The sequence below is a fragment of the Symphalangus syndactylus genome, chromosome 5, assembly GCF_028878055.3.
Source record: "Symphalangus syndactylus isolate Jambi chromosome 5, NHGRI_mSymSyn1-v2.1_pri, whole genome shotgun sequence".
NCBI classification, from domain to species: domain Eukaryota; kingdom Metazoa; phylum Chordata; class Mammalia; order Primates; family Hylobatidae; genus Symphalangus; species Symphalangus syndactylus.
The window spans coordinates 104781761-104808541 of NC_072427.2; the positions used below are offsets into that span (position 1 = coordinate 104781761).

The 26781-nt window shown below is 39.1% G+C and overlaps 1 protein-coding gene across 14 annotated transcripts in view; it reads left to right on the forward strand.

Moving 5' to 3' along the window:
- Positions 1-26781, forward strand: part of LOC129482867 (uncharacterized) — a 153289-nt gene that overhangs the window by 72198 nt on the left and 54310 nt on the right. For 2 of the 14 annotated variants that reach the window (XR_008657838.2, XR_008657836.2), the window contains exon 5: positions 26168-26336. The exons of 9 other annotated variants lie outside the window; for them this stretch is intronic. The gene's annotated coding sequence lies outside the window, so the exon portion shown is untranslated. Of the gene's footprint in view, positions 1-11466; positions 11587-14120; positions 14358-17094; positions 17223-26167; positions 26337-26781 lie in introns of those variants that run through there. 3 more of the 14 variants (XR_008657841.2, XR_008657840.2, XM_063639373.1) reach the window with 3 other exon arrangements.

Consider the following 26781-nt stretch of genomic DNA (forward strand, 5'->3'; position numbering starts at 1 on the left):
AGATTTGTAATATTTTTGTCATGAACTGTACTGCTCCTAATTATTGTAATAAAAATAGTTATGGTAAAAAAATTTTATTCAATATAAAAATCAATTAACGGGTTGGTAGATTTCCACTTTCAGTCAGTGCCTTCATAGAAATACATTCCTGATCTAGCTATGTAAAACGAACAACATGGATGAGTTCCATTTGGAAGGAGATTTTCTATTTATAAGTGCTTTTATTCGCCAGGGAGTTTCTCTACTAGATATCCTCTCCACACGAGCCTTAAGATAATAATTTACCAACCCCCGAGACACCTGTGGGATATGTTCTAACACCAGTATTTTCAATGACACAACACAGTATGACATGAGTATTTAATATTGCTTTTCTAAATGTCCAAATATTTAGACAAATATGTCCTAGGGTTTGGACATAAATCTTCAGTACTAGATAGAGGAATTTATAATTAATAGTAGTACCACCCTTTGGGAGGAGTTATACATGTATTCTGAGTGGGTATGATGTTATTCTTGAATAACTGATATCTTGGGGCCATCTGGCATTTTGTGGCTAGTCACTGCATCAATACCATATGGTGAAGTGTCAGGGGCAGGAAACTGTGGTTTATTTCATTTGCCTTGATAATAAAGACTCAGAAGTCAGTAACTGCTTGACAGTCTTGAAAGTGTCCTCAAGTTGGAGATCAACGAAATAATGAAAGGGTTAGACAATAAAATAATGAACAGGTTGAGCAAAGAATGAATGTCTGTGTGTGTGTGTGTATGTGTGTCTGTGTGTGTGTGTGTGTGTATGTGTATGTGTGCATGCAACACATAGAGTTGCCTCAAGGATATGTGAAGACCTGATTTTGTCTCTGGAGCAAATAAATTATAGTTGGTGTTACTATTAGGGGTAACAGTGAAATAATTCAAGCAGACAAATATTTTGAAAGGTAATGAGTTCATTTTTCTCTTTCCACCTGATGTGGAAAAGTGAGGGTGGCCTTATGAACTCTGTCTCTGAGTATGTCCAATATTAGTCCTGCAGTTAGGATTATTCACCTAGAATCTCACAGCAGGAATCCCAGATATCAGGGCTTTTATCAGAAGCATTGAAGCATTTTGGGGGATTCAGAATTTCCAACCCGCTTAGCCTAGAGTGCTTCTCAGTAGGTATCAGTTTGAATATTTGTAGTAACATCTGTAATGATCAAAATCATTGCTATATATTTGGACCAGAACTTTAATAAATACGGGTCTTACCATGTTATTGTATTTATTTTAAATTTCTTTGTCTTTTTAAGTGTTATATTATTTTAAATTGACAATAATTGTATATATTTATGGGATACAATGTGATGTTCCATGCATACATAGTGGAATGATCAAATCAGGAGAATTGGCATATTGATCACAAGTATTTATCATTTCCTTGTAATGAAAATCCTCTTTTCTAGCTTTTTGAAATCTACAATACCTTAATATTAATATTAAGTTATTAATATTCACTATAGTTACTGTACTGTGCAATAGAACACCAGAACTGATTCCTCCTATATAACTGAAACATTGTACCCATTAACTGTCTGCATCCACATCATCCCTTCATCCCCTGCCTGTAAAACCACCATTCTACTCCCTGCCTCTATGAGTTCAGCTGTCTGAGATTTCACATGAGTGAGATCATACGGTATTTGCTTCCCTGTGTCCAGCTTATTTCACGGAACATAATGTCCTTAGGTCCATCTGTGTTGTCACAAATAACATAATTTTATTTTTTTAAAAAAGGCATATACATATAAAGTGGGTTTGCTAGATGATATGATATGGTAATTTTATTTTTAATTTTTTGAGGAACCTCCTTATTGTTCCAAAATAGCTGTGCTAACTTACAATACCACCAACAGTGTATAAGGGTTTCACATCCTCCTCAACACTCTGTGGGTACATAGTAGGCTTATGTATTTATAAGGTTCACAAGATGTTTTGATACAGGAATTCAGTGTGAAATAAGCACATCATGGGGAATTGGGGTATCCATCCCCTCAAGCGTTTATCCTTTGAGTTACAAACAATCTAATTACATTATTTAAGTTTATTTAAAATATACAATTAAGTTATCATTGACTATCGTCTCCCTACTGTCCTATCAAATAGTAGGTCTTATTCATTCTTTCTAAATTTTTGGTACCCATTAACCACCCCAACCTGCCCCCCCAACCCCTCACTACCATTTCCACCCTCTCATAAACCATTCTTCGACTCTCTATGTCGATGAGTTCAATTGATTTGATTTTTAGATCCCACCATGTGATGTTTGTCTTTGTGTACCTGGCTTATTTCACTAAACATAATGATCTCCAGTTTCATCCACGTTGTTGCAAATGACTGGATCTCGTTCTTTTTTATGGCTGAATATACTCCATTATGTATATGTACCACATTTTCTTTATCTATTCATCTGTTGATGGACACTCAAGTTGCTTCCAAATTTTAGGTATTGTAAACAGTGCTGCAAGAAATAAAGAAGTGCAGATATCTCTTTGGTATACTGATTTTCTTTCTTTTAGGTATATACCCAGCAGTGGGATTGCTGGAGTATATAGTAGCTCAATTTTTAGTTTTTTGAGAACCCTCCAAACAGTTCTCCATGGTGGCTGTACTAATTTACATTTCCACTACCAGTGTACAAGGATTCCCTTTTCTCCACATCTTAGCCAGCATTTGTTATTGCCTGTCTTATGGATATAAGCCATTTGAATTGGGGTGAGATAATCTCTCATTGTAGTTTTTATTTGCATTTCTCTGGTGATCAGTGATGTTGAGCACCTTTTCATGTGTGTGTTTACCATTTGTATGTCTTCTTTTGAGAACCATCTATTTAAATAGTTTGCCTATTTTAAAAATCAGATTATTAGATTTTTTTTCTGCAGAGTTGTTTGAGTTCCTTATATATTCTAGTGATTAATCCCTTGTCAGAGGAATAGCTTGCAAATATTTTCTCCCATTCTTTGGATTGTCTCTTCACTTTGTTGATTGTATCCTTTGCTTTACAGATGCTTTTTAACTTGATGCGATCCCATTTGTTCATGTTTGCTTGGGTTGCCTGTGTTATGGGATATTGCTCATGAAATCTTTGCCCCGCCCAGTGTCCTGGAGAGATTCTCAATGTTTTCTTTTATTAGTTTCATAGTTCGAAGTCTTAGATTTAAGACTTTAATCCATTTTGATTTGATTCCAAAGTGCCGATCCCAAACTTGAGTGCCTGCAAACCTCCCACCAAGGGCCAAAGTGCTCTTAGTCCATAAGTAAACTTGAAAGGGAGTCTAGGCCTTAAGGACTGCGACTCATAGGCAAGTCCTAGGGCTAAACTAAGCCCAGAGACAGTGGATTGTGAGGGGCATGTGACATACTGAGACACCAGCTGGGGCAGCCAAGGGAGTGTGGCATTACTCCTCCTCCAGCCCAGAGATGGCACAACTCACAGCTCCAAAAGAGACCCCTTCCTTCTGCTTGAGGAGAGGAGAGGGAAGAGTGGGGAGGACTTTGTCTTTCATCTTGGATACCAGGTCAGTTACAGCAGGATAGTGCACTGGTCAGAGTCAAGAGGCCCCTGTTTCAGGCCCTAGCTCCCAGAAGAGATTTCTAGATACACCCTGGGCCAGAAGGGAAGCTGCTGCCTTGAAAGGAAGGACCCCATCCTGGCAGCATGTATCTCCTGCTAACTGGAGAGCCCTTGGGCTCTGAATAACGAGCAGTGATACCCAGATTATAAATCAAGGGACTTGGTGAACATCTGAGACTTGCTGGCTTCAGGTACTTATACCACCACAGCAGGGTAGAGCACCAAGTGGGTTCTTCGGGTCCCTGATTCCAGGACTTGACTCTTAAATGGCATTTCTGGACCTGCCCTGAGCCAGAGGGGAGCCTACTGCCCTGAAGTGTGAGTCCCAGGCCATGCAGCATTTACTGCAAGCTGATTTAAGAGACCTTGGGCCTTAAGGGAACATCAGTGGTAGTCTGGTAGCACTCCTTATGGCCAGGAGTGATGGTGGTGGTTGCTACAGAGTGAGGCTCCACTGCCTTTGGAAAGGGGAGGGAAAAGTGGGAAGGACTGCATCTTGTGGTTTGAGTGTCAGCTCAGTCACAATAGAATATCAGGTAGACTTCTATCTGTAGACTTCTATGTTTTTTGACTCTAGTCTTTGACTCTTGGACTGCACTTCAGGACCCCTCCAGGGCCTGGGGGACCTGGCTGCCCTGAAGGGAAGAGTGTTATGACATGTTTAAAGTGCTTAAGGAAAATAACTTTTACCCTATAATAGTATATCTGGTAAAAATATCCTTCAAACATGAAAGAGAAATAAAGACTTTCCCAGACAAACAAAAGCTGAGGGGTTTCATTAATATCAGACTCATCCTAAAAGAAATACTAAAAAGAGTACTTCAATGAGAACAAAAGGACATTAATGAGCAATAAATAATCACCTTAACGTACAAAACTTACTGGTAATAGTAAGTACCCAGAAAAACACAGACTATTATAACACTGATATTGCTGCATCATATGGTAGTTCCTTTTTTAGTTTTGGAAGGAATCTCCAGATTATTCTTCACTGTGGCTGTACTAATTTACACTTCCACCAATGGTGTATGAGGCTTCCCCTATTTCCACATCCTCACCAGCATTTGTTATTGCCTATATAAAAGCCATTTTAACTTGTGTAAGGTGATATCTCATTGCAGGTTTGACTTGCATTTGTCTGATGATTAGTGATATTTGGCCTTTTTTTCAATATCTGTTGGTCATTTGTATGTCTTCTTTTGAGAAATGTCCATTTAGATTCTTCACCCATTTTGAAATAAGATAATTTGATTTTTTCTATCAAGTTGTTTAAGCTCCTTATATATTCTGGTTATTAATCGCTTGTTGGGTGGGTAGTTTGCAAATATTTCCTCCCATTCTGCAGGTTGTCTCTTCATTTTGTTGGTGTTTCCTTTGCTGTGCAGAAGCTTTTTAACTTGTTTTACCTATTATCATTTATTACTTATTTATTTTTGCTTTGGTTTTCTGTGCTTTTGAGGCCTTACTCAAGAAATCTTTGCTCAGACCAATGTGTTGGAGAATTTCCGTGAAGTTTTCTAGTAGATTCAAAGTTTCAGGTCTTGGATTTAAGTCTTTAATCCATTTTGATTTGATTTTTATATATGGTGAGAAATAGAGGTCTAGTTTCATGCTTCTGCATATGGCTGTCCAGTTTGCTCAGCACCATTTATTAAAGAGACTAAAGAGACTGTGCTTTCCCAATGCATATTCTTGGTACTTTCGTCAAAAATGAGTTCACTGTTAATGGATAGATTTATTTTTAGGGTCCTTATTCGGTTCCCTTGACCTATGGATCTGTTTTTATGGCAGTACAATGCTGTTTTGGTTACCATAGCTCTCCAGTATAATTTGAAGTTAGCTAATATGACTTTTCTAGTTTTGTTCTTTTTGCTCAGGATAGTGCCTGTTCAGGCTCTATTATGGCTCCATATAAATTTTAGAATTATTTTTTTCTTACTGTGAAGAATAGAATTGGTGTTTTGGTAGTGACTGCATTTAAACTGTAGATAGCTTTGGGTAGTATGGGCATTTTAACAATATCAAATTTTCCAATCGATGAGCATGAGCATCTTTCCATTTTTTGTGCATCCTCTTCAATTTCTTCATTTATTATTATTTTTAAAAGTCATCAAGAACTATAGACAACTTATTTAATCAATATTTTATAGTTTTCATTGTGGAGATCTCTTACTTCTTTGGTAAATTCCTAGGTATTTTATTTTATTTGTAGCTATTATAAATGAGATATTTTCTTTATCTCTTATTCAGATTGCTCATTGTTGATATATAGAAATGCTACTGATTTTTGGCCAGGTGCGGTGGCTCACACCTGTAATCCCAGCAATTTGGAAGGCCAGACGGCAGATCACCTGAGATCAGGAGTTTGAGACCAGCCTGACCAACATGGTGAAACCGTGTCTCTACTAAAAATACAAAATTAGCCAGGTTTGGTGGCACATGCTTGTAATCCCAGCTACTTGGGAGGCGGAAGTTGCAGTGAGCCGAGATTGCACCATTGCACTCCAGCCTGGGCAACAAGAGTGAGACTCTGTCTTAAAAAAATATAAAAAAAGAAATGCTACTGATTTTTGTATGTTGAACTTTGTATCTTGAAACTTTACTGAACTTGTTTATCAGTTCTAACAGTTTTCTTGTGGAGTCTTTAGAGTTTTTGGGTTTTCTCTATATAAGATCATATAATCTGCAAACATGGATAATTTGACTTATTTCTTTCCAATTTTTATGGCCTTTATTTTTTTCTCTTGTCTGATTGCTCTAGCTAGGACTTCCAGTACTATGTTGAATAACGGCGGTGAAAGTGGGCATCCTTGTTGTCTTCCAGACCTTACAGGAAGGTGTTCCGTTTTTCCCCATTCAGTATGATACTAGCTATGGGTCTGTCTTATGTAACTTTTATTATGTGGAGATATGTTCCTTCTATACTAAGTTTTTTTAATCATGAATGAAGGGATGTCAAATTTTATCAAATGGTTTTTCAGCATCAATTGAAATGATCATATAGTTTTTGTCCTTCGTTCTGCTGATATGATGAATCATATCAGTTGATTTGTATCTGTTGAACCATCCTTGAATCCCTGGGATAAATTTCACTTGGGCATGATGAATAATCTTTTAAATGTATTGTTGAAAATGTTTGCTAGTATTTTGTTGAGAATTTTTGCAACAATATTCATCAGAGATATTGGCTTGCAGTTTTCTTTGTTTGATGTGCCTTTCTCTGGTTTTGGTATCAGGATAATACTGGCCTTATAGAACAAGTTTGGAAGTATTCCCTCCTCCTTGACTTTTTTGGAATAGATTGAGTAGGACTGGTATTAGTTTTTCAAATGTTTGGTAGAATTCAGCAGTGAATCCATCAGGTGCTGGGCTTTTCTTTGATTGGAGACTTTTTATTACAGCTTTGATCTCATTACTTGTTATTTGTCTATTCAGATTTTGGATTTTTTTCATGGTTCAATCTTTGCAGGTTGTATGTATCTAGGAATATATCCATTTTTTTTTCTAGGTTTTCAAATTTTTTGGCATATGCTTTCTCATAGTAGTCTCTAATGATTCTTTGAATTTCTGTGGTTTTAGTTGTAATGTCTCCTTTTTCATCTCAATTTTATTTATTTGACTTTTCTCCCTTTTTTCCCCATAGTCTGGCTAAAGGTTTGTATTAGTCCATTTTCACACTGCTGATAAAGACATACGTGAGACTGGGAAGAAAAAGAGGTTTAATGGACTCACAGTCCCACGTGGCTGGAGAGGCCTCACAATCATGGCAGAAGGCAAGGAGGAGCAAGTCAAGTCTTGCATGGATGGCAAGCAGGCACAGAGAGAATGAGAATGAAGCAAAAGTGGAAACTCCTTATAAAACTGTCAGATCTTGTGAGACTTATTCACTATCATGAGAACAGTATGGGGGAAACCGGCTCCATGATTCAATTATCTCACACAAGGACCCTCTCACAACATGTGGGAATTATGAGAATACAATTTAAGATGAGATTTGGGTGGGGAAACAAAGCCAAACCATATCATTCCACACTTGTCCCCTGCCAAATCTCATGTCCTCACATTTCAAAATCAATCATGCCTTCCCAACAGTCCCCCAAAGTCTTAACTCATTTCAACATTAACTCAAAAGTCCACAGTCCAAAGTCTCATCTGAGACAAGGCAAGTCCCTTCTGCCTATGAGCCTGTAAAAGCAAGGTAGTTACTTCCTAGGTACAATGGGGGTACAGGCAATGGGTAAATATACCTGTCCCAAATTGGGAGAAGTTGGCCAAAACAAAGGGGCTACAGGCCTCATGCAAGTCTGAAATCTAGCAGGACAGTCAAATCTTAAAACTCCAAAATGATCTCCTTTGACTCCATGTCTCACATCTGCGTAACACTGATGCAAGAGGTGGGTTACTGTGGTCTTGGGCAGCTCTGCTCCTGTGGCTTTGTGGGTACAGACTCCCTCCTGGCTGCTTTTATGGGCTGGTGTTGAGTGTCTATGGCTTTTCCAGGCACACAGTGCAAACTATCAATGGATCTCCCATTCTGGGGTCTGGAGGACAACTCTTCTCACAACTCTGCTAGGCAGTGCCCCGGTGGGGACACTGTGTGGGAACTCCAACCCCACATTTTCCTTCTGCACTGCCCTAGCAGAGGTTCTTCATGAGAGTCCTGCTTCTTCAGAAAACTTCTGCCTGACATCCAGGCATTTCCATATATCTTCTGAAATCTGGGCAGAGATTCCCAAACCCCAATTCTTGACTTCCGTGCACTGGCAGGCTCAACACCACATGGAAGCTGCCAAGGCTTGCAGCTTGCACCCTCTGAAGCCACAGCCTGAGCTCTACATTGTCCCCTTTAAGCCACAGCTGGAGCAGCTGGGAACCAGGGCAGCAAGTCCCTAGGCTACTACACACAGCAGGGGGACCCTGGGCTCGGTCCACATAACCACTTTTTCCTCCTAGGCCTCCAGGTCTGTGATGGGAAGGGCTGCTGTGAAGCCCTCTGACATGCCCTGGAGACATTTTCCACATTATCTTGGGGACTAACATTCAGCTTCTTGTCACTTATGCAAATTTCTGCAGTTGGCTTGTATTTCTCCTCAGAAAATGGGATTTTCTTTTCTATTGCATTGTCAAGCTGCAAATTTTCTCAGCTTTTATGCTCTGCTTCCCTTATAAAACTGAATGCCTTTAACAGCACCCAAGCTACCTTTTGAATGCTTTGCTGCTTAGAAATTTCTTCTGCCAGATACCCTAACTCATTTCTCTCAAGTTCAAAGTTCCACAAATCTCTAGGGCAGGGGCGAAATGCTGTTAGTCTCTTTGCTAAAACATAACAAGAGTTACCTTTGCTCAAGTTCCCCAAAAGTTTCTCATCTCCATCTGAGACCACCTCAACCCAGACTCTACTGTCCATATCGCTATCAGTATTTTGGGCAAAGACATTCAGCAAGTCTCTAGAAAGTTCCAAACATTCCCACATTTTCCTGTCTTCTTCTGAGCCCTCCAAACTGTTCCAAACTGTTCCAACCCTTGCCTGTTTCCCAATCCCAAACTTACTATACAATTTTGGGTATCTTTTCAGCAGTGCCCCACTCTACTGGTACCAATATCTGTATTAGTCAGGGTTCTCTAGAGGAACAGAACTAACAGGATATATGTATACATATATATATATATGGGAGTTTATTAAGAAACTCACATAATCACAAGGTCCCACAATGGACCATGTGCAAGCTGAGGAGCAAGGAAGCCAGTCTGAGTCCCAAATCTGAAGAACTTGGAGTCTGATGTTTGTGGGTAAGAAGCATCCAGCACAGGTGAAAGATGTAGGCTGGGAGGCTAAGCCAGTTTAGTGTTTTCATGTTCTTCTGCCTGATTTTTATTCTGGCCATGCTGGCAGCTGATTAGATCGTGCCCACCCAGATTAAGGCGGGGGGGGTCTGCCTTACCCAGTCCACTGACTCAAATGTTAATCTCCTTTAGAAACACCCTCACAGACACACCCAGGATCAATACTTTGCATCCTTCAATCCAATTAAGTTGACATTCAGTATTAACCATCACAATGTTTGTTGATTTTGTTTATCTTTTCAAAAAACCAACTTTTTGTTTCATTAACCTCTTGCGTTTTTTAAAATTTCTATCTCAGTTGTATTTGCCCTGATCTTTCTTATTTCTTTTCTTCTACTAATATTGAATTCAGTTTGCTCTTGTTTTTCCAGTTCTTTAAGATTCATAATTAGGTGCACATTAAGTTTTTCTGCTTTCTTGATGTAGGTGCTTCTTGCTATAAACTTTCCTCTTAGGACTGCTTTTGCTGTATTCCATAGGTGTATGTGATATTTTCATTTGTTTTAAGAGATTTTTAAGAATTATCTTGTTAATTTTTTCATTAACTCACTGGTCATTCAGGACCATATTATTTAATTTCCATGTGTTTTATGGAAATACTTGTGCATGTTCGTTCATATTTGGGAACTGAAGATTTATTCTAATCGTCACATTCTGGGCTTGTTTGGACTCGTCCTTGTTGAGAAGGCTTTTCATGTATTCAAAAAGAATTGAGCGTTGTGATCTAAGTCTTTGGTCACTATGTCCATATCCACACTAGGGGTTGCTCCAACCAGGTACCTTAGTAATCTTACAGACTCCTAGAGATGCTGCCTTGGTGGGCTTGAATAAGATCTGGAAAAATTCCCTGGATTACCAGGCAAAGTCTGTCATTATCTTTCCTCACTTTCCTCAAACAGAAAGAGTCTCTCCCTCTGTGCTGGGCTGACTGGAGCTGGGGGAGAGGTGACGTGAGCAGTCCCTTGGACATCATAGCGGGGACTATGCTGGGTCACACCTGAGGCCAGCACAGTACTGGGTCTCACCCAAAGCTTGTGGCAACTACTGCCTAGCTACAGCCGATGTTGATTTAAGACTCAAGGGATGATTGATCAGCAAGTGGGGAATCCTGCCAGTACTGGGTCCTTACCTTCAGAGTAGCAGGTTCCCTTCTGGCCCAAGTAGGTTTAGAAATGCTGTTCCAGGAGCCGGGCCCTAGAATCAGGGGCTTTAAGAATCTGCTTTATGGTTTATTTTACTGTGACTGAGCTGGCACCCAAGTTGCAAGACAAAGTCCTCTATTCTTCCCTCTCCTTTCTGCAAGTGGAAGAAGTTTTTCCTGGAGCTGAAAGCTGCACTGCCTGGAGTTGGGGGAGGAGTTGACGCAAGCAATCCCTTAGCCACCACAGCTGGTGTTTCACTGGGTTGTAGGTAAATCAAGCCTAGTGGCTTCAAGCTCAGCACAGCACCCGGAATGTCCTTGTGAAACCCTTATGGCCTGATTGCCTTTTATTTTGAGGTGGAGTCTCGCTCTGTCGCCCAGGCTGGAGTGCAGTGGCGCGATCTCGGCTCACTGCAAGCTCCGCCTCCCGGGTTCACGCCATTCTCCTGCCTCAGCCTCCCGAGTAGCTGGGACTACAGGCGCCCGCCACCACGCCTGACTAATTTTTTGTATTTTTAGTAGAGACGGGGTTTCACCGTGTTAGCCAGGATGGTCTCCATCTCCTGACGTCGTGATCCGCCCACCTCGGCCTCCCAAAGTGCTGGGATTACAGGCGTGAGCCACCACGCCGGGGACTGATTGCCTTTTAAATTTATCCTGGGTCCCAGGCCACTGTAGTCAGCTGGTAGCAGGGCTAGCTGGGTCTCAAACTCCTACCACTGGAGCACAGCATTCCTCTCTGGCTGGAGTTAGTGTTTCCTTCAGAATTCAGCTAAGTGAGCACTGGCTTGTGTTGTGTTCCATTGTGACAACGCAGCACTGAGTTCCAATGCAAAGTTCCACAGTCACTCTGTTCTCCCTCCCCCAGGCACACAGATTCTCTCTCCGCTTGCTGCTGCTGGAGGGTAAGGGTAGAAGTGGTATATACAGGGCAGGCCTGCCTTTCCTAACCCCATCGGTGCCTCCTTCCTTGATATGATGTCAAAATCAGGTACTGTGATCGTTCACCTGATTTTGGCTTTTCTGAAGGTGCCTTTTTGCATGAGTAGTTTTTCAATTTGGTGCTCCTGTTTGGGAATAATTGCTGGAGGGTTCTATTCAGCTATCTCACGCCTTAAAGTTTGTCTGTTTAATTGAAATTAAATGTTCTAATATAAATCCAGCCCAAGGAAAGTACAAATTTATTTCAATTAGCATTTTTGAGGACTATAATATATGAGAACTTTTTGTTTGTTTGTTTTACTTTACATATGTCCTCAATAGATATATCAAGCTTATCTGGGTGCAGAATTACCAATGGAATAATCACTTCTGTTCGACTACTATAAAGCAATTCCTACACCAAGAAATTTGCCCTGGATTTTTATATGTTTTTAAGCAGGTCCTTATAAAGGGGGTCACTTCCCCTTTTGTAGGAGAGAAGAGCAATAAATATATTTAATGTTATACACAGAAATATGAACACAAAGTGTAACTTCATGCATCCTGATTCTAACTGCAAATAACTTTCATTCTTTTGTGGTCACATCACAGATAATCAGTTGTAGTTAGAGGTCATGGATAAAAGCTAATCCTTGGCTCAGCCTGCTTATTCTCTCCCACTGTCTGTATCTTACCCTCAGGCCCTCTGTATCTGCTGCTCTTCTGTTAAACTCAAGGTCCCCATGTAGACTTTTACTTTAAGCCGGCAGTGTGTGGCTCTAGAACTTGAAACCATTCATTTTTAGAATACAGTGATACCTGAAGCCTAGATGAAATAACTGCTTCAATTAAATAGCACCTTAAATAATTTGTGTTAACCCATATGCTATTTGAGTTTTTTAGTTGAAAATAAATTTGTATGTATTCATGGTATAAAACATGATGTTTTGAAATATGTATGCATTGTAGAATGGCTAAATCAAGCTAATTAGCATAGTGATAGTAAACTTTTTTTGTGGTAAGAAAATTTAAAATCCACTCTCTTTGCTATTTTCAAGTATTCAATACGTTGTTTTTAACTAGTCATCATGCTGTACAGTAGATCTCTTGAACGTATTCCCTCTGTGTAACTGAAATATTATATCCTTTGCCCAGTTCTCCCCTCTGCCCTCAACCCTGGGTAACCATCATTCTAATCTCTGCTTCCATAAGTTTGACTTTTTCAGTTCTACATTTCAGAGAGATCATTCAGTGTTTGTCTTTCTGTGCCTGGCCATATACCCTTTCATCTATGTTGTGAGTGGCTCTCACCAAATCAACAGCGACAAATTTAAACTAGGGAAATAGATTGCCAAAAATTACATTTGCTTTATGTTTAAATGGGCAATGAACCATACCTAAATAAATAAATTAAGAAAAATCTTTTACACCAAGGGTGGCTATAAATATACCTAGAATAGTCAGCTCTAACATACATGGTGTTACTCAGAGTGATGTAATAACCCTTTGCTGCCTAATACATTCTTGGTGTCTTTTGACCTGTTAACAATAAACATTATACGGCACTCACCTGTGCTGAGCACTGTTCTCCACCTCTCCTGTGCCTCAACGCCTGGGGATAAACCCTGTATTCCCATATCGTGCCTTCCATACCCACCTGTACCCTATGTGCACCAGGGAGAAGTTTTTCATTCTCCCCTCTCCAATGGACTGTTTTCCCTGGTTTGGTAGCTACCTTTCCAAATCCCATCAGAAGATGCATGTTTTATTCTGGCAAAACATATATTCTAGAACAAGTCTTCAAATCTCATTAAAGGCCACTCTTTACTCCTTATGCCTTAGTCCAGTTAATACCTTCATTAATGATTTTTTAAAAATTCAATGATTAGAAACCTTTTATCCTTGTTCCAGGGAAAGACTTTAGGACTTAAACATTAGACTTCCTTCATAAATATCTCATTCCCCATGAGGCAGGCATCTAAAAGCTTATAGCTAGTTGGATTTTAATTGGAAGGTTAAATTACAAACAGATCTTTCTCCCTGAAATTAGTTAAGACTCTGTTTATATAGAATAAAAAATTAATTCCATAAAATCAGATATTAGATTGCAATGCTTTTTAGAGTATTTTATACAATTATAAGATGATTATACATCTTAAATTCAGAAATAAAAGAAACAATTTTTTAAAAAATGGAATATGTTCTAAGTAAGACTATTAGAAGATTACATTGCAAAATCAATCAGAAATTTCAAATATACATAAAAACAAAGATGGCTTTCAATTATCTTTCACTGGAGATTTTAAAGTAATTCTCTGAAGGAGATATATATATTATGGAATCAATTCATTCCAAGTTTCTAAAGTTTTAAAAATCCATTTAATCTCTATCTCTTCTGGGTTATAATGTAGAATGTATTCATATTCAGATTATCTCTTTAAGTGGCCTACTTGATTTAAAGGAGAAAAATATAACCTAGGCGTTGCGTTGACGGAAAAGATAAGGCATTTTAAATGGCATCAAGATTGCACTTTCTACAACATTTATGATTTTCCTTTTGATTTTACAGCAGCAGCACTGTAAAAGGTTTAATTTATTTCTCAGATTAGCTCTTTGGAACTGAGAGATGAGATGAGGCCTGGAAAACTTCCCCCAGTACAGTCAAGTTCCTGTTGACTAATTCTGTGACCACCAGTGACAGTCTATGAGTCCGTGAGGCAGAGTTGCGGCAGCACAGGCTTTGCTTGGAGTTGGATGGTTCACACCCTGCTTGGCATGGTTTCTGAGAGACATCTTCTGAGTGGATGAGGGGAGAATCCAGCAGGCCTCTAGTCACACTGGTACAAATAAATTTTGATGGTGGGAGATGGTGGTGTGAGTGGAGGGTCTGTGGGTGTGATGAACACCTGAATGACTCATTGGGAGAGGGGTGTTAACAGGACAGATGCCACTTGCTGTAATTTTCATATGATGTGTTTGGAAAGCCCCCTGCATGGAAGAAAGATAGATTGAGGTCCCTTTCAAAAGTGCTCCAGATGAAAAGGCATTTCCATTTTCAGAAACCCTGAGAATCCCCGAAAGAACCTCGAACTAGTCATTGTACTGGAGGCCGCTCCTCTACTCCAAATACTGCTATACACTGTCCCTCTCAGCAAACTGTACTGCTCCCATTGCAGCCTGAGTTTAGGAAGGCTTAAAGCTATGTCAGCTGTTTAATTATTTCTCTCCTTGGAGAAGTACCTGTGTCAGCTACCCAAGGTTAACATCTCCACCAGGTTCATTATTTTATGTTTTAAATATATTTTAAAATCAAAAGTGTTTGAAGGACTTGCTTTTTTCCCCATGATAAGGGTAATAGCTCCTCTCTATAAGAAATTTGGAAAAGTAGGCTGGGCGCGGTGGCTTATGCCTGTAACCCCAGCACTTTGGGAGGCTGAGGAGGGCGGATCACTTGAGGTGAGGAGTTTGAGACCAGCCTGGCCAACATGGTGAAACCCTGTCTCTACTAAAAATACAAAAATTAGCTGGGCGTGGTGGCAGGTGCCTGTAACCCCAGCTACTCTGGAGACTGAGGCAGGAGAATTGCTTGAACCCAGGAGGTGGAGCCTGCAGTGAGCCAAAATTGCACCACTGCACTCCAGCCTAGGAGACAGAGTAAGACTCTGTTAAAAAAAATAAAATTATTTATAATTCCAGTCAATCAAAATAAACCATTGTTAATTTTTAATTTTTTAGATCCAAACTTTCTCATTTCACACTCTTTGCCCCATAAACACTTGTCTCACCCCTTTTGGTGTTGGGTTTTATTGTATAATTATAACTTCCTTAAGAGTTATACATGTTCACTCTTGATAACAGGTAAATGAAGAAAAGTGCATAGAAGCAGAAAAAATATCTACAACCAATGTTAACATTTTGGTGTATTTCCCTAATAATGGTTAAAGAAAAAAAATTCAATGACACTTTAAAGTACTACCATACTTTAAATAAACAGGCAGTTTATCCAGGACCATTATAATATAGGGACCATTGCAGTGGGATTTTGCTGTGGGGAGAAAGACTGGGCTTAATTCCAAATACAGTACTGGCAAGAGGGAATTTATAGCCAAGGTGCAAGGTAGGAGTCATGCATGAAAAATTACTAAGAAATAACACCAGGAGTAAGCAGGATTCTGGCCAAACTGAACAAATTAGATTCCTGCTGAAGATAGACCAGGATGATCAAATATCATCTGGGGGATGGTGGAGGGTTAGGAACCTGATCAGATATCAAGGATGGAGGGTTCTTGCTAAAGTTAGCAGGCTTCTTCTAAAACCGTGTTTTACAAGAAAGTGCACAGATTGGCCTGGGAGAACTTTCACAAGCTGGACCAAAGTTTGGTCAAGCACAGAATCTTTGTCACAATCATAATTCATAAAAAGTTTCCTTTTTAATCAAAAACTTTTAATAAATGTCACTTATGGAAGCTGAATGAGATAGAACATTTTGAGGATCCATCCAAACTATTTTTATTTTTTCTTTTTAAAATTGACACACAATAACTGTGTATGTTTGTGGGGTACATATTGATATTTTGATACATATAATGTACGGTGCTTAGATCAGGGTAATTAGCACATCTGTCATTAAGCATTTATCATTGCTTCATATTGGGAACATTCAATATCCTTGTTTTAGTTACTTGAAACTATATTGTTTATTATTATTAAATATAATCATCCTACAGTAGTCTAGAACACTAGAACCTATTCCTCCTATCTAGCTTTTTAATTTTGTATCCTTTAACTTTTTAAAAACAATGTCCCCTACTTTGGGAGGTCGAGCAGGTGGATCACCTGAGGTTAGGAGTTCAAGACCATCATGGCCAAAAAAAAAAAAACAAAAAAAAAGTTAGCCAGGCATAGTGGCGTGAGCCTGTAATCACTGTTACTTGGGAGGCTGAGGCAGGAGAACTGCTTGAACCCAGGAGGTGGAGGTTGCAGTGAGCCAAGACTGTGCCATTGCACTCTAGCCTGGGTAACAGAGTAAGACTCCATCTCAAAAAAAAAAAAAAAAAAAAAGAGGCCCCAAAGTGTTTCCAATGTATTATTTTCTGAGGAAACAAAGCACATTGATCATCCTGGAGGAAGCTGCATCCCAGAGTGGCTTCTGCATAATCCTGCTTCCCCTCCCTTCCCTTCATAGGCTGTGACCTCAAACCCCACCTCTGCATTTCTTCCAGAGAACCCTACCTGTGACACTCTAATGAACACTTGAAAAACCCTTGTGTCATACTGATTTTTCCTCCAAATTCCTGCAAATGTTCAAAGATTTATAGAAAGAAATGGTAATTTGTGTTTTTTTAGTTATTTATATACTTCTATTTTATTTTTGTTTTCATTACACCCTCTGCCTTATCTGTAGTTCATTAGCAATATTCCAAAACACAGAACATAATAATTTTTCACATATGAAAAGTATTGAGGAACTACTAAGGGCAAGGCACGTACCAGAGGCATTTTCTGCTGTTGCTAAGAAATAAGACTGAGTGAGTGAGTTGTATTTATGTTATTTATTAGCAAACATTGAAAATTCCAGATTCCCCTCTGGAGTCCGGAGTTTGACTTCAGAATCTAGAGAACCTCATCATTGCATCATACAGCACACACGGAATAAGATGAAGGCAACAAAGATCCCATCTTCCAGCTGTTTGGGAAGAATCACAGGTGCAAAGAATTTCAAATTATAATCCTTCAGCTTAAAAGCTTTTGTTTAATTTTTCCAAATAACTCTGTATTTTCCCTAGATTTATTAACAAAAATTTACAGAAAAAGTGGTGTTAGTAGCTTTTCACTAACCATGATTAATGCAAGCAAAATAATTTAATATTTTAATTACACATGGAAAAGTAATGATTAATTGATCTAATTTTCTACACGATTAATAAAGCATTGCATTTACTATATTAACGTGATTTGAGATGTTTTTTCCCTCCTTTTTCTCTGTACCTCTTTCTTTCCTTCCTTCTCTCCTTTCTCCCTTTCTTCTTTCTTACTTTTCTTCCCTCCTTTTTTTACCTCATTTTCTCTTTATCCCTCTCTCCTTCCTTTCTCTTCTTCCTATTTCCCTTCTGTCCTCCTACCTTCTCTCCCTCCCATCTTCTCTTATGTCTTTTTCCTCTCCTTCCCTTCCTTTTCCCCTCAATTTCTTCCTTTTTTATTTTGTTTTTTAGTTTTTTAAAAAGGACCTTTAAGTCATAATATTAATGTTTGCTATAAGAGAGATTTTGTTACATTATTGAGAAGAGCTTGGACATTCTAAATTACCATTTCATCTATCATATTTAGCCCAGATTCAAATAAGTGTATTTCTTTTGAATAAATTTGTTTTAAAATAAGTGCATTCCAGGCTGTGCATGGTGGCTCACACCTGTAATCCTAGCCCTTTGGGAGGCCAAGGTGGGTGGATCATTTGAGGTCAGGAGTTCTAGACTAGCCTGGCCAACATGGTGAAACCCCATCTCTACTAAAAATACAAAAACTAGCCGGGAGTGGTGGCATGCACCTGTAGTCCCAGCTACTCAGGAGGCTGAATCAGAATAGCTTGAACTTGGGAGGTGGAGGTTGCAGTGAGCCGAGATCACGCTGTTGCACTCCAGCCTGGGCGACACACCAAAACTCCATCTCAAAAAATAAATTAAATAAATAAATAAATAAATAAATGCATCCTTTCCAAATTATAGAATATAATTTTTAAACAAAATGCCTTTCCTAATTCACAAGGGATTTTGTGTAGAAACCAGCAACCTCCCATTCATTTCCCAAGGACATTTACAATCTCCGTGAATCCTTATCGATTGAACAGGAGGTGCTGGGAAGTGGTTTGTTGACAATGTCAAAGACAATCAGAACTGGACAGAAGTTAGAGCATAAGAAAGCAGATTATATTAAGGAATTATTGCAATAGGAGGAAAGAGACCTCAATATAGAACTGGGCTCAGTTCTGAAAACACCACAGACAAGTGGGATTTATAGACAAACAAAAGTGTGAAAGTCAATGGGTGGATTTTACATATGGCTAGCCAGTTTTCCCAGCACCATTTATTAAATAGGGAATTCTTTACCCATTTCTTGTTTTTGTCAGGTTTGTCAAAGATCAGATAGTTGTAGATAATGTGGCATTATTTCTGAGGGCTCTGTTCTGTTCCATTGGCCTATATCTCTGTTTTGGTACCAGTACCATGCTGTTTTGGTTACTGTAGCCTTCTAGTATAGTTTGAAGTCAGGTAGCGTGATGCCTCCAGCTTTGTTCTTTTGGCTTAGGATTGACTTGGCAACGTGGGCTCTTTTTTGGTTCCATATGAACTTTAAAGTAGCTTTTTCCAATTCTGTGAAGAAAGTCATTGGTAGCTTGATGGGGATGGCATTGAATCTATAAATTACATTGGGCAGTATGGCCATTTTCATGATATTGATTCTTCCAACCCATGAGCATGGAATGTTCTTCCATTTGTTTGTATCCTCTTTGATTTCATTGAGCAGTAGTTTGTAGTTCTCCTTGAAGAGGTCCTTCACATCCCTTGTAAGTTGGATTCCTAGGTATTTTATTCTCTTTGAAGCAATTGTGAATGGGAGTTCACTCATGATTTGGCTCTCTGTTTGTCTGTTACTGGTGTATAAGAATGCTTGTGATTTTTGTCCATTGATTTTGTATCCTGAGACTCTGCTAAAGTTGCTTATCAGCTTAAGGATATTTTGGGCTGAGATGATGGGGTTTTCTAGATATACAATCATGTCATCTGCAAACAGGGACAATTTGACTTCCTCTTTTCCTAATTGAATACCCTTTATTTCCTTCTCCTGCCTGATTGCCCTGGCCAGAACTTCCAGCACTATGTTGAATAGGAGTGGTGAGAGAGGGCATCCCTGTCTTGTGCCAGTTTTCAAAGGGAATGCTTCCAGTTTTTGCCCATTCAGTATGATATTGGCTGTGGTTTGTTATAGATAGCTCTTATTATTTTGAGATACATCCCATCAACACCTAATTTATTGAGAGTTTTTAGCATGAGGGTTGTTGAATTTTATCTGAAGGAGATAGAGACACGAAAAACCCTTCAAAAAAATCCATGAATCCAGGAGCTGTTTTTTTTGAAAAGATTAACAAAATAGATAAAATGCTAGCCAGATTAATAAAGAAGAAAAGAGAGAAAAATCAAATAGACACAATAAAAAATGAATAAGGGGATAGCACCACTGATCCCACAGAAATACAAACTACCATCAGAGAATACTATAAACACCTCTATGCAAATAAACTAGAAAATCTAGAAGAAATGGATAAATTCCTGGACACATACACGCTCCCAAGACTAAACCAGGAAGAAGTCAAATCCCTGAATAGACCAATAACAAGTTCTGAAATTGAGGCAGTAATTAATAGCCTACCAACCAAAAAAGGCCCAGGACCAGACAGATTCACAGCCAAATTCTACCAGAGGTACAAAGAGGAGCTGGTACCATTCCTTCTAAAACTATTCCACACAATAGAAAAAGAGCAACTCCTCCCCAACTCATTTTATGAGGCCAGCATCATCCTGATACCAAAACCTGGCAGAGACACAACAAAAACAAGAAAATTTCAGGCCAATATCCCTGATGAACATCAATGCAAAAATCCTCAATAAAATACTGGCAAAATGAATCCAGCAGCACATCAAAAATCTTATCCACCATGGTCAAGTTGGCTTCATCCCTGGGATGCAAGACTGGTTCAACATATGCAAATCAATAAATGCAATCCATCACAAACAGAACCAATGACAAAAACCACATGATTATCTCAATAGATGCAGAAAAGGCCTTCGATAAAATGCAACACCCTTTCATGCTAAAAGCTGTAATAAACTAGGTATTGATGGAACATACCTCAGAATAATAAGAGCTATTTATGACAAACCACAGCCAATATCATACTGAATGGGCAAAAACTGGAAGCATTCCCTTTGAAAACCAGCACAAAACGAGGATGCCCTCTCTCACCACTCCTATTCAACATAGTATTGGAAGTTCTGGTCAGGGCAAAGAGGCAAGAGAAAGAAATAAAGGTATTCAAATAGGAAGAGAGGAAGTCAAGTTGTCTCTGTTTGCAGATGACATGATTGTCTATTTAGAAAACCCCATTGTTTCAGCCCCAAATCTCTTTAAGCTGATAAGCAACTTCAGCAAATTCTCAGGATACAAAATCAATGTGCAAAAATCACAAGCATTCTTATACACCAGTAACAGACAAACAGAGAGCAAAATCATAAGTGAACTCTCATTCACAACTGCTACAAAGAGAATAAAATACCTAGGAATACAACTTACAAGGGAAGTGAAGGACCTCTTCAAGGGGAACCGCAAATCATTGCTCAAGGAAATAAGAGGACACAAACAAATGGAAAAACACTCCATGCACATGGATAGGAAGAATCAATATCGTGAAAATGGTCATACTGCCCAAAGTAATTTATAGATTCAATGCTATCCATCAACTACCATTGACTTTCTTCAAAGAATTGGAAAAAACTACTTTAAATTTCATATGGAACCAAAAAAGAGCCCATATAGCCATGACAAACCTAAGCAAAAAGAGCAAAGCTGGAGGCATCATGCTACCTGACTTCAACGATACTACAAGGCTACGGTAACCAAAACAGCATGGCGCTGGTACCAAAACAGATACATTGACCAGTGAAACAGAACAGAGGCCTCAGAAATAATGCCACACATCTACAACCATCTGATCTTTGAAAAATCTGAGAAAAACAAGCAATGGGGAAAGAATTCCCTATTTAATAAATGGTGTTGGGAAAATTGGCTAGCCATATTCAGAAAACTGCAACTGGACCCCTTCCTTACACCTTATACAAAAAATTAACTCAAGATGGATTAAAGACTTGAATGTAAGACCTAAAACCATAAAACCCCTAGAAGAAAACCTAGGCAATACCATATAGGACATAGGCATGGGCAAATACTTCGTGACTAAAACACCAAAAGCAATGGCAACAAAAGCCAAAATTGACAAATGGGATCTAATTAAACTAAAGAGATTCTTCACAGCAAAAGAAGCTATCATTAGAGTGAACAGACAACCTACAGAATGGGAGAGAAGTTTTGTAATCCATCCATCTGACAAAGGGCCAATATCCAGAATCTACATGTAACTTAAGCAAATTTACAAGAAAAAATCAAACAACCCCATCAGAAAGTGGGCAAGGGGTATGAACAGACACCTCAAAAGAAGACATTTATGTAGCCAATAAACATATGAAAAAAACCTCATCATCACTGGTCATTAGAGAAAGGCAAATCAAATCCACAATGTGATACCATCTCACGCCAGTTAGAACGGTGATCATTAAAAAGTCAGGGAACAACAGATATTAGAGAGGATGTGGAGAAATAGGAAGGCTTTCACTCTGTTGGTAGGAGTGTAACTTAGTTCAACCATTGTGGAAAACAGTGTGGTGATTCCTCAAGGATCTAGAACCAGAAATACCATTTGACCTGGTGATCCCATTACTAGGTATATACCCAAAGGATTATAAATCATTCTACTATAAAGACACAGGCACATGTATGTTTATTGCAGTACTATTTACAATGGCAAAGTCTTGGAACCAACAAAAATGCCTATCGGTGACAGACTGGATAAAGGAAACATGGCATATATACACCATGGAATACTATGCAGCCATAAAAAAGGATGAGTTCATGTCCTTTGCAGGGACATGGGTGAAGCTGGAAATCATCATTCTCAGCAAACTAATTCAGGAATAGAAAACCAAACACTGCATGTTCTCACTCATAAGTGGGAGTTGAACAATGAGAACACATGGACACAGGGAGGGGAACATCACACACCGGGACCTGTCGGGGGCTGGGGGACTAGGGGAGGGGAGAGCATTAGGAGAAATACCTAATGTAGATGACGGGTTGATGGGTGCAGCAAGCCACCATGGAACGTGTATACCAATGTAACAAACCTGCACATTCTGCACATGTATCCCAGAAATTAAAGTATATATAAAAAAAGAATATAAAGAAGAGGAGTGCTATTATATGTTTAAAAGAGGATGTTTAATTTAGCAGAAGTTGCAGAATGCAATGGGGAGTAAAATCCAGTGAAAGAGTGGAGAATTGATACTATATCATTTGTCGAGGCTGTATTCCAAAGTCCAACTTCCAGAAATCTGTTATCAGATGTGGAAAAGGTAGAGACTTGGAGGAATCGTCAGACTCTGGAGGGAAGCAATCTCTACTCAGACACAGAGAATGTTCCCCTAAAATGCCTCCCCAATTCTGGTAACCTGAGGATACCAGAAAATATCTTGTGCAAATGAGAACCAATCTGTTTGGCATGGGTACAAGCACAGGAGAGGAAGACCAAGTTTGCCCCAGGTACCTGAACAGGGAAATACTGAGGGTTCCTTAAAACAACAAAACAAAACAAAACAACTCAGCCATCCTCTTCTCAGAGCACTGATATCTACAAACCAAGGACCCCAGTGGTGTGTCAGACATGACCTCTTCAATGGCTGAGACATCCCTTGGTACAGTCTGGCTGCAGCACTAGTCAGAGTTCATCTTCCCACTGCCCTGGTTTTGATTCTGTTTTCTAATCTTTTCGGCCTAGCTGAATCTATTATGGGTATTCATGTGTGATCAAGCTATAGCTACTCTTTTGCTAATAGCAGACTGGCCCCGTTGATCCCTGGCAGAGTCTCTTGCTCTCGTAGCTAAAGCACTCCAAGAAATATGCACATAATCTTGAGTCAGTGGCAGTGGGAAGGGAGAAGTAGGTTTGCATTAGAGAGATCTGGAAAGTTGAATGATCAGGATTTGGTAATAAATTGGGTGTGGCCATTACAGAAGAGAGAAGAGGCAGAGCTGAGCCTGGGTCATGGTGTTTAAACTCTTGTTTAAAGCTAAAGATACTTTTTTTGCCAGAAAAATCCAGGTAGGCACATTTTGCCTACAATATCAGGAGGCTCATAGAAGCTTTAGCCAAATGTTAGAAACCACTCTGTAGAGGAAAATCCTAGAGGTTGGATAGGACGACCTGAAAGATTCCTTCTGCTTCCTCAATATTTGAATAGTTATAGAACCCAAATATCGGTATATTTTTGGGCCTATTGGTAGCTACAAGGAAGTCAGGAAGGGGAGCTGGTGCTTTTGTGAGGCAATAGGAAATGTAGGAGGGATATGTATTTTGTTTTAGACCTGGAGGTTGAAGTGCTGGGAGGGCATTCTTGGGTAGATGTTGAGTGGGTTACCAAAGGCACACTTTGAGAAAGTGTTTAGTGCATTAGATCTGCACTGTTGAATAAGGTAGCCACTGGGCACATGTGGCCATTGAAGACTGTGGCTGACAAAATGTGGCTAATCCTAACTGGGATATACCGTAAGTGTAATGTACATCCATTTCCAAGACAGTTAAAAAATGTAAAATATGTCAATTTAAGAATATTAGCTACATGTTGAAATCATAATATTTTGAATATATTCAGTTAAATAAAATATATGATTAAAATAAGTTCATCAGCTTCTCCATTTTAAATGTGGCTACTGGAAAACTTAAAAATGTGTAGTTTTTGTTTGCAGCTGACGTATTTCTGTTGGGTAGCACTGCTCAAGGTGGTGTTTGGAGGTATTATCAGGGACAACTTGGGAACATTTGAGCTCTCTGGGAAGAGGATATACAGAGAGAAAAGCAGAAGGTTGAAAATGTACTCGTGGAACATGTCTACATTCATAGGTCTAGAATGAAGAGGAGGAGACTGGAAAGGAGCTATGGGATAAGGCCAGAGAAGGGGAAGTAGGTGACATCACAGGAATGTGGTGAAGAAGGGGCATTAGGAAAGAAATGGATAGTGATTAGGATTATGCAAAGTAATTTGGCCTTTGTTCTATTGCTATTGGAGAGCATATGGAGGTTTTTTTCCCAGAAAGTAAAATGATCAAATTTCAATTTTAAGAAGATGATTTTGGCAAGAAAATAATGAACCAATTGGATTGACAGAGAAGCTGAAGGTCAGGTGGATAGCTCGAAAGTCAGGGAATAATAACAACCAAAAAAGCCCTTAGGCATCTAGAAAGCTGAGCAGAAAAGAATTGTTTTGACTTTGAGAAAGAACTTTTTATTTTATTCTCTTGCCTTGAAAAATGAGGTGTTTTTGAACAGTGGGATTTTGGTAATTTAAAGCCTGTGTCTCTGTTTATAGAATCCAGGAAAATGGGTTGCCATAAAAATCAGTGTCACAGATGATTAAAGATGCTTTGTGTGGGAAAAATAGAAGACTATAAAGAAACCAAAGACACAAAAGTTATTGGATTTCTAAGAAACAAAGGTTGTCTTTTTGTATAATTGTCTCATGTAGAGAAAACAGAAAAGAACGTTTTTCCCCACCCTTAAGAACATGAAAGTAGAAAAGAATGGTTTCTAAAAAGGGTTTTCCTTGAGACTCTGCCACCATAACTTGTGACCATTTAAGGTATTTCTAAGTATTTACAAATTGAACATACTATGTCCTAGAATGTTCTTTGAGCAGAAGTTTTGGTACATAAAATTATTTATCTGGAGTTTGGTTTAAGGCAAAGAACAGATTGAAATATATGAAAGTACAAAATTCAGAGAATTAAGTGAAGATGAGCTGAATATTCTGAAGGTTGTATTAGTCCATTTTCATACTGCTATGAAGAAATACCTGAGACTGGGTAATTTTCTTAAAAAAAGAGGTTTAATGGACTCACAGTTCCACATGGCTGTAGAACTGTAATGCCTCACGATCATGGCGGAAAGCGAAGGAGGAGCAAAGGCACATCTTACATGGTGGCAGGCAAGAGAGCGTGTGCAGGGGAACTGCCGTTTATAAAACCATCGGATCTCGTGAGATGTATTCACTATCAGGAGAACAGCACGGGAAAAACCCATGCCCATGATTAAATTACCTCCCACTGGGTCCCTCCCTTGACGTGGGGATTATGGAAGCTACAATTCAAGATAAGATTTGGATGGGGACACAGCCAAACCATATCAAAGGTATTTGGATCCTGTTTAAATATATGTTATAAAGTCTTTGCTAGTTTAAAGGGAAAAGAGAAAAAAATGATGGCAAAAGGAAGTCAATGAAAGGGGCCATATGAGGGGACTAAACAAAAAGGAAATGGTCAATTAAAGACATTTAGAAAATTTACCTAGATGGAGTACCATAGGATTTGGACACTCTGCTGGATACTGAATACAAAGGATTAGGATAAAATCAATGCTGTTGTAGAATAACTGTAATATGCAGCAGCTAACATTTATTAAGCATTTATTATATACTCATTTATTTATTACAACAGCCTCACGAAGTAGGTATTATCTCAATGCTACAGATGGTGCAGTGAGATTAGGTAACTTGTTCAAGGTCACACAGGTAGCCAGTGAGCCCACTATATCATGCTGTCTCCTTAAGTGTTGTTAGGGAGAAACATGATTTATTAGGCAGTGTTGGCTGAGTTATGTGTGGTAACACATGACTCCAAAAATTTTAGTAATCTATAATAACACAGTTTTTTTGTTTGTTTGGTTTGGTTTTGGTTTTGGTTTTCTGTTTTTTTTTTCTTTTTAAATTTCATTGCAGGACACTTGCTCTGATTCATTTCTGGACTTAAGTGAAAGAAGCAGCCCTTATCTAGGATATTGTTAGTCATTGGCAGAGGGAATACAAAGCAATGGAAGGGTGATGTGTTGGCTCTGAAAGCTTCTGTTGGATGTAGAATATAAAGTTTGCTCACCTTTTTTAATCCAAAGTAAGTCATGCGGCAAGCCTGACAGTGGGGTTGAGGAGTGAAATGTTCCCATTAGGGAGGGTCTTTAGAGGACCCATTAGAGAGAGTTTAGGTTGTCTTTTGTTTTTGTTTGTTTTTATCACGTGAATATTTAGCTTTACAAGGAAGAGAATCAATGAATGGTTGGTCTGACTTCTTTTCACACTGAGGAGTTAATAGTATGACCCAAAAAGTTAATCCCTACACTGTCAGTGTTTTTTGGGAGTGGCAGGTGGCAGAGAGTTACGCACACAGGAGACAATGCAAGGGAGGGCGCTACCTCTCATAGTGATCAGTAAGGGTAGTGAGACAGCCAAGTGGAAAGGGGTCCGCAGAGAAACTTCAGGCGGCCTGCACACCGGGAGGAGTGTGCACTGGGGAGCCACAGAAGTTTGCACCGTTTGCAGTGGGGAGAAGGCTGACCCCT